Genomic DNA, 13,197 nt, shown 5'->3' with positions numbered 1-13,197 from the left:
CGACTTCTTCTTCCTCCAACTCCGTCAACTCTCCCTCTCTCACCAACCTCAAAATGTCTAATTGAATTTCTTAGGGATGTCCACTCTGCCAAGTGAGTAACCATGATATTTATATTATTCAAAAGGGGTACAGTTGCAAAGACAGTGTTCTTAGAAAGGCCCTTGTCGGGACCACTAGCACTTTAATAGCTAGTTGCAGACCCCTACCTAGTGAGGTGGAATAATTACAATCAAGGAGCTATAGCCGTTTCCATGACTGCACTTACATTTCTGCAGAAAGGCCCATTTCCCTCCGCATCCCCCATGACAGTTCACTTTGTATTAATTATAGATTACATGCTTCAGCCCTCTATCATTATGCTAGCACATTCTCATAAAGAATGGTACATTAACCATAAAAAAAAAAGAAAGGCCTTTGTCAATTATCTTAGATACCCAGCCTTTATTCTTAGCCATTAGGCCACCCCCACCCACTGCCTGACACCATCAGTGCTCTAGATGAACTCTCCTATTTAATCCTCACTAAATCCTATGAGTTAGATGCTCTTTTAACAATCAACTCCAATGCAAGGATGAGGAAAATGTGACTTGGGTTAAAGAGCTTTCCAAAGCCACACAGCAATTCATAGGCCTGTCTACCCACTAATCTAAGATTCTCTATGATCACATTCTCCTGCCTCCAGTTACTTTCAGATAATCCAGGGTGTCTCCATAGGATGGCATAGACACACCTGATGGATGGACTCCAAAGACGTCAGAGAAACAAGAAAACAAAAATTCCTCTTAGTATATTTTTCTAAAGTAAGAGTGCTTGTTAAACTGTAACATATGTAAGGAAAAGTGTCCAAATCACAAGTATTCAACTAACTGAATTTCCACAAAAGGAACACACAGTGCAGGGTTCAGCAACAGGAACATAAGCAGAACTCAGTAGGCCCTCACCCTCTCCTTACCATTTTTACCATAAAGATCAAACGTTACTATTATCTTGACTTCTAATACCATGGATTATCACTGTATGATTTTGAAATTGTGTAAATGAGATATGTCATGTTATATTCATCAGATTCATCCATGTTGTTGCATGTAGCTGTATTTAATTCATTCTCAGTATCTCATGCATGAATACAGTACAATTTATTCATCCTCTCTGTTGTTCGAGGATGTTTGGGTAGTTTTCAGTTTGAGGCGATTGCAAATAGAAAATTTCTTACCCATGCCTTTTGGTGTACTTATGTATGCATTTCTGTTAGAGATATATATGTGGAGATATGGATATATATATAGATAGATATCCATGCATGCATTTCTGTTGGATATGTGTGTCTGTCTGTGCATTCTGTTGGATATTTATGTGTATTTGTGTATATATATGTATATATGAGTGGAATTTCTGGGCCATATGGTGTGTTCAACTTCAGGGGAAACTTGGATTCAAAAGTCAGGCTTCTCTCAATGAGCTCCCCTCCTTTCCAGGATCTGACTGCTTAGACAGCTTTCTGAGGCATTCAAACACGTGGTTTCTGAATTTTGTTCAGTTTCTAGTTTTTCTCAGCAGGAGGATTTGTCTACTCTAAGTTACTCTCTCATACAGGAAGCAAAAGCATACTCTTAATACATTTTAATAATTTACTGACATGCACTTAATTGCACATCCTATTTAATGATGTTGAAATAACTATATAGACTATGCAGTTATTATGTAGTATAGACTATAGACAGAAACATCTAAATACAAGTGATGTTGCAGTTATTGTGCTGCCAACCTCTTTCCTGACTCTGGTTTGTTTCATTGGGTTTGTATTTTCCACTGCCTTTGGAAGCTGTTTATAGTCTGTCCATTAATTTCAGATTTAGAAACAGATGCATGTTGAAGTATAGATGTTAAGTACCCAATTAGCACCTTTCCATCATTCCTTTGAATCATTAAATGTCCTGAAATCACGCCTCTCTTGCCCTCTGGCCTTTCAAGATTTCTTTTCTCTTGCTACTCTTTCCTGTGGTTTAGGTCTCATTTTTAGTTTGCTTTTGTGCATCAGAATTCCTTGGGGTGGGGGATAGAAGAGCTGTCAAAACACAGATTGCTGGGCCCTACCTTCAGAATTTCCAATTCAGCAGGGCTGGATGAAGCCCAATAATTTGCATTTCGAACAAGTTCCTAGGAGACTCTGATGCTGTTGAGCCAGAAACCACATTTTGAGATAGGCTCTTTAGCGCGATCTCTATTTTTCTCTAGTAATTTTGAAATGTCTTTTCAAAAGAAAGCATTGTGTCTACTCCAGCTGTTTCTAATTTCCTCATGCTGGATTGCGCCCATCAACCGGAGAGTGATAAAACATAGGATTTTAAAAGGGCTGGACCCATGTTCCTCCTGCATCAATTTTAAGAAAACAAAGCAATGGTATAAATAGTTAAACAGGTCCTTCCCCAATAACCAGGAATCAAAAGCTCCTTTTCAACTGAGTTATATTTAAAGGAGCTTTCTTTAAATTTTGGACATATTTGGGAGGAGGGGAATTAAACGGAAGGTTCCTGTACCACTCAAATCTCCCCCTTCCATCATTTAAAAAAATGTCATTTATGACTGCAGGCCTGTGAAGCCAACTTTATTTATAATTCTCAGTAGCCCTAAGGTTCTGGGGCAATCTAAAGACACAAGCCTTTCTTTGTTTTTACATGAAATATCTGTTGAATACACATTTTATGCATATTTGTCCAAATTTAGTCAAAACAACACAAACTCTCAGCTATCAGGAAGTGTACTCTGATGTACAGTAGGTAAAACAAACACGAGGTTGAATTCACACAATGGTATTCATGGCATTTTGTCAACTTTTAAACCTTTACAGTATGTGGTGTACAATAGCAGCCTGAAGTTGCAATGTGCTCCTCTGTAATCAAAGCCCATCTATCCGCAGAAGAGAAGGGTGCAAGGGACTTTTCCCTCGCGTCTGAGATGAAACAGACAGGACTGTTTCTCTGTCTCACTATGCATACTCGGGGCATGACAGTTTCCATGTAAGGGAAAACTGCTGCTTTTAACAGAAGATAAATTAAGCCCTGGGGTTAGAGTGAAACCTTTAAGGTCAGAATTCAGATGATAAGAGCAAATGGAGGTTTCCCCAGCTGTGTCAGAGAGCTAAGTAAGAGGTGAGGTTTATCGGCCTTCCTGCGATGGTGCTAATGAGTGATAAGGAGCTCTAATTTGAAGACGCCCCGGAGCTGTTAAAGTGTGCGTGAAATGCACACAATTCATCAGCAGAGCAATAATCTTCCCCTTACACAAATGGAAAAGCCATTTTTGTGTGCTTGGATTTCTGATCAAAGCCTAGGGGGAAAAGGGGAAAGAGAAACTAAATTTCAGAACACTTCATATGTGCCAGGAAATATTCTAACCCTTTACCAAGGGTCAGTCAGCTGACAAAATCCTCATTATAACTTTCCAAATATGGTACCACGTTTACAGATGAGGAAACTGAGGCACATAGAAGTTAAATGACACATTCTGTGCCTCAGTTTCCTCACCTGTAGACAAAGCTGATAAATTAAGGAATAGATGTTTAAATCCACACCTGCCTGATTTCCATTCTATTATTTCCCTACTAGCATTGTTCATTCTTCAACATATAATATACAAGACACCCAACTGGCAATTTTTTTCAGGAAATACATATCAGAATGCCGATAAGCATTTTAGGTTGAAAAAGACCTGAGGTGATTCTAACCCATCTCCCCAACCTAAGGCATGCCCTGTGGCTTTACTCTACCCTGGATCAATTGAAAATCATTGGATACATGACAGCGGTGCTTTAGTGAAAAACCATTCGAGTGGGAACTTGGAAGTTTGGATCAGCTCTGCTACTGATAACTGTGTCATTTCAGGCAAATGACTGAAAATGCATCACTTGTTTAATCAATATTTAATTGTTGCACAAAGATTTAGTAGTAACACTTCCCATGTTGCAGGCACTATGCCAGCTAGTGTAGACAGAAGCTTGTATAAGCCAGATTCTTGACTTGCAAGTTGTCCATGGTCTAGTGAGGAAGCCAGACATATAAACATCTTTGACATTCCCATAATGCAGTATGATAGCATGGATTCCTTCCTATAAGGGATTATGAGAACATAGTTCCAAAAGCTCTTGCTTCTGCCTCAATGGGCAGAGAAGTCAGGGAAACCTCAACAATAAAGGAGAGGATGGAAGGAGTTTGCCAGGCTGATATGGTGAAGCGCAGAAGGGAGGTTCCGTGATAAGGGAATAGCATATGCAGACATGAGGTCATGTTCATGAAGCTGAATGCCATTTGCTAGAGCTGAATCATTAAGGACATGGCATGTCGTGCTACAGAGTTTGAACTTTATCTTGTAAGTGATGGTGAAACAGGGAAACTTTGTAGAGCCATGAGGAGGTTAAATTTATGTTTTAGGAAAAGCCCTGAGTAGTATGACAAATGAATTGGAATGAGATGAGACTAGAGGCAAGGAAACCAATCCGGAAGCTGTTACAAAGATTCAGATAAGAGGTGATGTTGGCTTAATCTAGAAAAGGTGTGTGTGTGTGAGGCTCTGGTTTAAGAAAGTGCTGGTGCACTCAAAAGGTGCTGGTTCAGGAGACATTCTTAAAGTAGAATGACCATGCAAGTTTCAGCAGTCAACATAATTTGAGAGAGATGGTAGAACAAACTGTGAGGACATGGTTATGCCTGTTTTGTTCACTATTATGTATGCTCCTCTTCACATAGTGTGAGCCACATAATAGTTGCTCCACAAAATATGAATGAATGAATAAATACGTGAATACATGAGTGAATGAGTGATGACTTCCAGGTCTTGGGTTTGGATGAATGCTTGGATCATTAACGAAAATAGGGAAGTAATAGGACAATTCATAGGGTATGAGAAATTGAATTTAGTTTTGAGTATTTGAGATATACATGAGAAATGCACTTGGAAATATGAACGTATAGTTCCAGGAATGGAAATTCAAGACTAAATATTATGGTTTGAAAGTCAGAGATATAGAGACATTATTTCAGTCTACTAGAAAAAATATTACCCAGGCAAAATAGCAAACTGCTCAAGCAATTATTTATTTATCTGCTGATTTATTCCAGATATATTTATTGAGAGTCTTGAGAGAATACTTTGCTTCAGGCTTTGGGCAAAGTTTAAGCAATGAATAGATTCTATTTGGTCTCTGCCTTCAGGATGCATATCACAGTTGGAGAGGCAGTTAAAAAAATAAGGAAACAGACAAATGAGGCAGTTTCAACTTGCCATAAGTACTACAAAGGACACAAGTGCCTGAGACAGAGAATTAGAAAAGGAAGGCTTCTTGAAGCAGTTGACATTTAATTTAATAAAACAATGGCTACAGAAGCCTTAGGTGTAAAAGCATTTATCTACTGTGCCCAAGAAATTGAAAGGTAATGCACATGGCTAGAGATTAGTGAATGAGGTGGAAACAACATTTGAAGAAGTTGATCAGATAAGAAGGAACTAAGTTATCCAGAAACTTTAGGATTTGAGTGAGAATTTCAGTTCTAAAAACAATGGAAAACCATTGAAGGGTTTTAAGTAGGGAATTAATTAGATTTTTGTTATAAGGTTATACTTTTTAAATGTTAAAAATGAATTGTATGTGTCAGAACTGAAAATAGATAGGTTGAAGATGGTTTCTACCTGCTACTTTATGGGAAGATATAGAGAATGAGGCAACGTGAAAGGTGTGAATATATTCTGAAAAACAAAACAAAAAATTATAGATCTCTTTATGTATATGTGTGTATGTGTGTGTATATATATATATATATAATGTAAAATTCAAACAGAATATTTTAAGAAGATATAGTTGTAACGTAGAATTTAGTAAAAATGTTAGGTCAGGGAGTATAGACTGGATTAAGAAAATGTGGCACATATACACCATGGAATACTATGCAGCCATAAAAAATGATGAGTTCATGTCCTTTGTAGGGACATGGATGAAATTAGAAATCATCATTCTCAGTAAACTATCGCAAGAACAAAAAACCAAACACCGCATATTCTCACTCATAGGTGGGAATTGAACAATGAGATCACATGGACACAGGAAGGGGAATATCACACTCTGGGGACTGTGGTGGGGTGGGGGGAGGGGGGAGGGATAGCATTGGGAGATATATCTAATGCTGGATGACGAGTTAGTGGGTGCAGCGCACCAGCATGGCACATGTATACATATGTAACTAACCTGCACAATGTGAACATGTACCCTAAAACTTAAAGTATAATAAAAAAAAAGAAATAATGCTAATATTATTAGTATTAAATTACTTTATATTTCAGAATCTTTAAAAATGATTATCCATCTTGTTAATATCTAAGCCTCACTTTTTTCAATTTTTCTTAGTTGTTTTTTGAATGTGTCTCTTAAGCAGCTTGGGTTTTACAAATTCAGTCAATTAATCCAGAACCTTTTAGGAGGTGAATTTAAACTGTTTATATTTGTTTTAATTACTAATATATTTGGGCTTATTTCAGCTAGCTTATGTTTTTATACCTACTAAGATTCGTTTGCCTATTTGTTCTCATTTCATGCCTTCAGTTTTACAATTTCTTTAGTTTTCTCTATGCTAGTTTGGAAGCTGCGCATTATACAGCCAGTCTGTTCATTAACATGCACAGGTAGCTTTACATATTTTAACAAACTCTGTAGTTAATCAACATCTCTGTCCTCCTAGCAAGGTAAAAAATGGATATGGATATGGGTATTTCACAGTTCACTTCGCTTTAAGCACAAACTCAGTTATTACTATTATCATTAATATTACTAAATACAATGGATTTACCAATATATTTCACCAGTTTCTGTGTTTATAACTGTGTCATGCATCTTATTTCCTTGTCTATAAGATATTGTCTTTCTTACTAGAATTCATCTTTCAGTTTGTTCAACAAGGGTGCTGGATTTTTTATGAATGTTACTCTGTTTCACTGTCACCTTGAGTGAGAGTGGCAGACTATGTAAAATCCAAGCTTAACAGTTACTTTCTTTAGCACTTTGACTATATTACCACACTGTCCTCTAGCACCCTGTGTTGCCGATGAGAAATGCATCTTATTTCTTTTTTATTTTTTAAAAACTAAAAACAAAAGTAACTAAAATCCTTTTGCGGGTCATCACTCTGAAGAGCTGTGTTTTCTCTTTGTGTAAGAAAACAGTGATAATGAGTTTCAAGTCTTATGAGCTGCTGTGTTGAATCTACCTGCCAAAAGAGAGTCCGTGATTGTCTAAAATGCTTCTCCACCACCCTGGCAGCAAAAGATATCTTGCTTTACAAGTTCTCTATAGTTTTACAGATGTTGAAAGGGCTAGGAAAAAGTGATCAGCAAGTCACAGAAAGGTAAAATTGGAAGAAATTCTGCAGTTAATTTGCAGATATTTGGCAGTGCCTCTAGTCGGTGACAGAGCCAGCAATAGAACCCAGTCTCTTGGCTTTCAACTGTGTTCTTTGTACAACCACAAAATGTTCAAGACTGAGAAAGAATTGCCACAGGAGACCTCCTTCTTGCTATGTATAGACACTCTGCTCTTCTAGAACTGGCCAGTCTTTTCTTGTCTCCCTACTTAAGCAGTGGTGTTCAGAGTAGATACATTATATCAATTTTCCTAATTATAAGAATCCACTAAGACTAAAAGAAAAATATCTGAAATTCTCTCAGCTCTACCTACTTTATTTTTTTTTGGAAAGTACACATTTTAATATGGTGTTTTTCTTGAACCACTCAAAAGTGCAAGGGAAAATGCTTTTTAAACACTTAAGTAACACACTTGTACCAAGATGACATTATTTATTTATTTTTTAAATTTTAGTTTTCATTTTAGATGCAGGGGACTATATGTGTAGGATTGTCACATGGGTATATTTGACCCAGGTGGTAAGCATAGTACTCAATAAGTAGTTTTTCAACCCACAACCCCTTCTGTCCCTCCCCACTCTAGTAATCCACATGGTCTATTTTCTTCATGTTTATGTTCATGTGAGCTCAATGTTTAGCTCCCACTTATGAGTGAGAACATGCAGCGTTTGGTTTTCTGTTCCTCCATTAATTCACTAAGGATTATGGCCTCCAGCTCTATCCATATTGCCACAAAGGACATGATTTTATTATTTTTTATGGTTATATAGTATTCCATGGGGTATATGTACCACATTTTCTTTACTCAGTCCACCATTGATGGGCACTTATGTTTATTCCATGTCTTTGGTATTATGAGTAGAATAGTGATGAACATATGAATGCATGCATCTTTTTGATATAATCATCTATATGCCTTTGGTTATATACCTGGTAATGGCATTTCTGGGTCAAATGGTAGCCCTGTTTTAAGTTCTTTGGGAAATCCCCAAATTGCTTTCCACAGTGACTGAACTAATTTACATTCCCACTTACAGCGTATACGTGCTTTCTCTGCAGCTTCATCAGCATCTGTTGTTTTCATTTTTTGTTTTTTTTCTTGTTTTTGACTTTTTAATAATAGCCATTCTGACTGGTGTGACATGGTATTTCATTGTGGTTTTGATTTGAATATCTCTGATAATTAGTGATGATGAGCTTTTTTTTCATATTTGTTGGCCAGTTGTAAGTCTTCTTTTCAAAAGTGTTTGTTCATGTCTTTTGCCCACTGTTTAATGGGGTTATTTGTTTTTTGCTTGTTGATTGATTTAAGTTTCTTATAGAATCTAGATATTGGATCTTTGTTGGAGGCATAGTTGGTAAGTATTTTCTACCATTCCATAGGTTGTCTGTTTACTCTGTTGATGGTTTCTTTTGCTGTGCAGAAGCTCTTTAGTTTGTCCCACTTGTCAATTTTTGTTTTTGTGGCAATTGCTTTTGGGGACTTAGCCATACATTCTTTGCCAAGGTCAATGTCAAGAAGAGTATTTCCTAAATTTTCTTCTAGAGTTTTTACAGTTTGAGGGCTTACAATTAAATCTTTAATCCATCTTTAGTTAATTTTGTATAGGGTGAAAAGTAAGGATCTAGTTTCATTCTTCTGAATATGGCTACCCACCACCCTCTATTGAATAGGGAATCCTTTCCCTATTGCTTGTTATTGCTGGCTTTATCAAAGATCAGATGGTTATAGGTGTGCACCTTTATTTATGAGTTTTCTATTCTGTTCCATTGGTCTATGTGTCTGTTTTTGTACCAGTACTGTGCTATTTTTGTTACTGTAGCCTTGTAGTATAGTTTGAAGTTGAGTAATGTGATGTCTCCCAACTTTGTCGTTTTTGCTTAGAATTGCTTTGGCTATTTGGGCTCTTTGTCGGTTCCATATGATTCTTGGAATAGTTTTTTTATAATTCTGTGAAGAATGATGTTGGTAGTTTGATAGGAAGAGCATTGAATTGTAGATTGTTTTGGGCAGTATGGCCATTTTAATGATATTGATTCTTCCAGTTAATGAGCATGGTATTTTTTCCATTGTTTGTGTCATTTCTGACTTCTTTCAACAGTGGTTTGTAGTTCTCCTTGCACAGGTCTTTCACCTTCTTGGTTAACTGTATTCCTAGGTATTTCATTTTCTTTGTGGCTATCATAAATGAAATTGTGTTCTTGCTTGGACTCTCAGCCCAGACATTATTGGTATATAGAAGTGCTACTGATTTTTGTACACTGATTTTGTATCCTGAAACCTTGTTAAAATCATTTGTAAGTTCTAACAGCCTCTTGGTGAAGTCTTTAGGGTTTTCTAAGTATAGAATCATATTCTCAATAAAGACAGACAGTTTAACTTCTTCTTTTTCTATTTCAATGCCTTTTATTTCCTTCTCTTGCCTGATTTCTCTGGTAACACTGTGTTGAAGGGGAGTGATGAGAGTGGAATATCTTTGATTTGTTGCAGTTATCAAGGGAAATGGTTTCAGCTTTTGTCCATTCAGTGTGATGTCGGCTGTGGATTTGTCATAGATGGCTCTTATTATTTTAAGATATGTTCCTTCAGTGCCTAGTCTGTTGAGGTTTTTTACCATGATGAGATATTGGGTTTTAACAATGCAAAAAATCCATCCAAAAGATCAATGAAACCAAGAGTTAGTTCTTGAAAAATAAGATTGATAGACTGCTAGCTAGATTAACAAAAAAGATCCAAATAAGTACAATCAGAAATGACAAAGATGGCATTATAATTGATTGCACAGAAATAAAAAAGATAATCAGAGAATACTATAAACAATTCTATGCACACAAATTAGAAAATATACAGAAAATGGATAAATTCCTGGAAATATACAATCTCCCTCGATTGAATCAGAAAGAAATTGAAACCTTGAATAGATCAATATTGAACTCTGAAATTGAATCACTAGTAAAGAACCTAGCAATGTAAAAAAAAGGCCTGGACCAGATGGATTCAGAACCAAATTCTACCAGACATAAGAGAAATACTGGTATCAATTCTACCAAAACTATTTAAAAAAAAAAAAATTCCAGGAGGATGGACTCTTCCCTAACTCATTGTATGAAGTCAGCATCAGCCTGATACCAAAATCTGGCAGACATGACGATGAAAGAAAACTTCAGGCCAATATCCCTGATGAACATAGATACGAGAATTCTCAATGAAATACTAGCAAATCAAATTCAGCAGCACATTAAACAGTTGATTCACCATGATCATGTAGGCATTATTACTGGGATGCAAGGTGGATTCAACATATGCAAATCAATAAATATGATTCACCACATAAGCAGAATTAAAAGCAAAAACCATAGGATCATCTCAACAGACACAGAAAAAGCTTTCAATGAAATCTATCTACTTTACCTTTGAGACTTTGTCTTCAAGTTCCCACAACATCTGGGTAGAAAATCAGAAAGCTTAAGGATTCATCTTGATTTTTGAGATATGCTAGGAAAGACAAAAATATATTGCCAAAGAATTTAATGCTGATATTTGGTGTTCCATATGCATAATATTCATATTCATGGCATTTCCAGTAGAATTGTGAACATAGAATAGGTACTTTCAGCATTATTTTTGTCAAAAGCATTGTTTTAACATCAAGAACTCTTGCTATATCAAATAAACATTGCTATTATCAAAATCAAATTATGATTTACATATCTCGGATTTTTTAACTCAAATTGTTTATCATTATTATTCAGAATCTAATCACTTCTCACTAACTTCAGTGATACCATCCCAGTACTAGCCACCATCCTCTTTTTCCTGTGTTATTGCAGTAGCCTGCAAATTGGGGTTCTGGCCTCCTTTCACTTTTCTCAATCAACAGCCCCAGTGATGCTGTCAAATCAATCAACTGCTCAAAATGCTCTGCTGGTTTTTCATTTCAGCAGAATAAAAGCCACAACAATTTTAACAGCCTACAGGACTCCACTTGATCAAGCTTTCTATCACCTTGCTCACCTCACCTTCTCTTCTCCTCCTCATAACCCACTCTAGCCATTCTGGCCTTCAGGGTATTCTTAAAACTCATTAGATGTGTTCCCAACCCCTGGGCCTTTGCATTTGCTGTTTCCTCTACCTGAAACTTACTTCCCCCATTTTGTGGGCAGACTGTTTATGTCCCCCAAAAAGTATTTGTTGGAATTCTGATCCCCAATGTGATGGCATGAGGAGATAAGATCATGGAGAGCTAATTAGGTTAAGAGTGTGGAGCCCTCATGAATGGGACCAGCACCCTTACAAAAAGAGACACAAGAACTTGCTCTCTCTCTCTCTCTTTCTGTTTCTCTCTCTGTGTCTCTCTGCTTTCCACCATGTGCAGTTACAATAAGAAGATGGAAATTTGCAAACCAAACACTGAATCTACCAATACCTTGATCTTGGACTTTGCAGCCTCTAAAACTGTGAGAAATGAATTGTTGTTTGAACTACCTAGTCTATGATGTTTTTGTTATAGCAGCCCAAACTGACTAAGACACCCCACCTTTGTACATGGCTAACTCCCCTACCCCCTTCAGTTCTTTTATCAAATTTACATTATCAGTGGGGTCTACAAACAAAATACCATTTCAGAATTCCCCATATTCCACCTTGCAGCTTTTGTCTTTGCCATAGAACATATTATATGCTTTATTAAAATAGTCTTTTTTCTTCTGGAGTGTAAACTGGTACATAGTAGGTACACCATAAACATTTGTTGAATGAAAAGCTGAATTAATAGATTGTTTGGACAAGTACTGTGCTAGGTGGTTTGTACATCATTTAATTCTTAAAACAATGCTGACATGGTGATACTATTGACTTGATTGTACTAATGGGGAAATATCAAATAACATTTCAAAATTCACTCAGCTAATGAAATCTGGAAAGTGACACCGGGGCCTGTGTTCTGGTAGCTTCTTCCCTGTCTTTTGCACTGAGAAGCTGAAGATCAAGGTTGCACTCACAAGCAGGATGACACATGAAACATGGCAGAATGAAGCATGTTTCTGGAGTGATGTGTAAGTCTGTGGAACGTGACTCACAGAACTCCACAGCTCAGACTAAAGGGAAGCAGATACTTCTCTCCTAGTTTTCATCACTACCTTGCGTAAACCCCAAATGTCTGTCAAATGTCTAAAGTGACACAAATATATATTTATCATCTGAGAAGTATGCAATTTCTAGTATGTGTATGTGCACACTTTATAGTTGCCTACTTAGGAAATAACCATGAGAGAAATACATAAAAGTGATACAAATATATAGTTATCACCTGAGAAGTATGCAGTTTCTAGTATGTATATGTGTGTACTTTTTAGTTGCTTCCTTAGGAAATAACCATGAGAGAAATATATAAAGTATATGCATTTTCCCTATGGAACAACATATGACTCTGAGTCTATTCTTTAATACTCATACATTATCTGTGCTTCAATTGACACTTAATGGGGTCTTGCTCCTTGTTGAGGGGAAGATACCACAGACCTTTCCTAAGACAGGAGTGACCCTTTCTTCTGACCTGCTTATAGACAATCTCTTGCCAACAATGTCTAAAGCTGTCTCTGGGAAGGAAGTGTTGGGAGAAGTGGGCAAGGGAGTGAATTCCTTCTCACACTTGATGATACAACACCTTTGGGTCACGTTGGGTCAAGAAAGTGAGCTGAAGAGGCCTATGACATTTCTGACCCTCTTTCATCTCAGAGACCCAGTAGTGATGGTGCCAAGGAATATGAGATGTGCATACATTCTCACATTC

The sequence above is a fragment of the Pan paniscus genome, chromosome 21, assembly GCF_029289425.2.
Source record: "Pan paniscus chromosome 21, NHGRI_mPanPan1-v2.0_pri, whole genome shotgun sequence".
NCBI classification, from domain to species: Eukaryota; Metazoa; Chordata; class Mammalia; order Primates; family Hominidae; genus Pan; species Pan paniscus.
Note: the sequence above shows the minus strand (reverse complement) of the source record.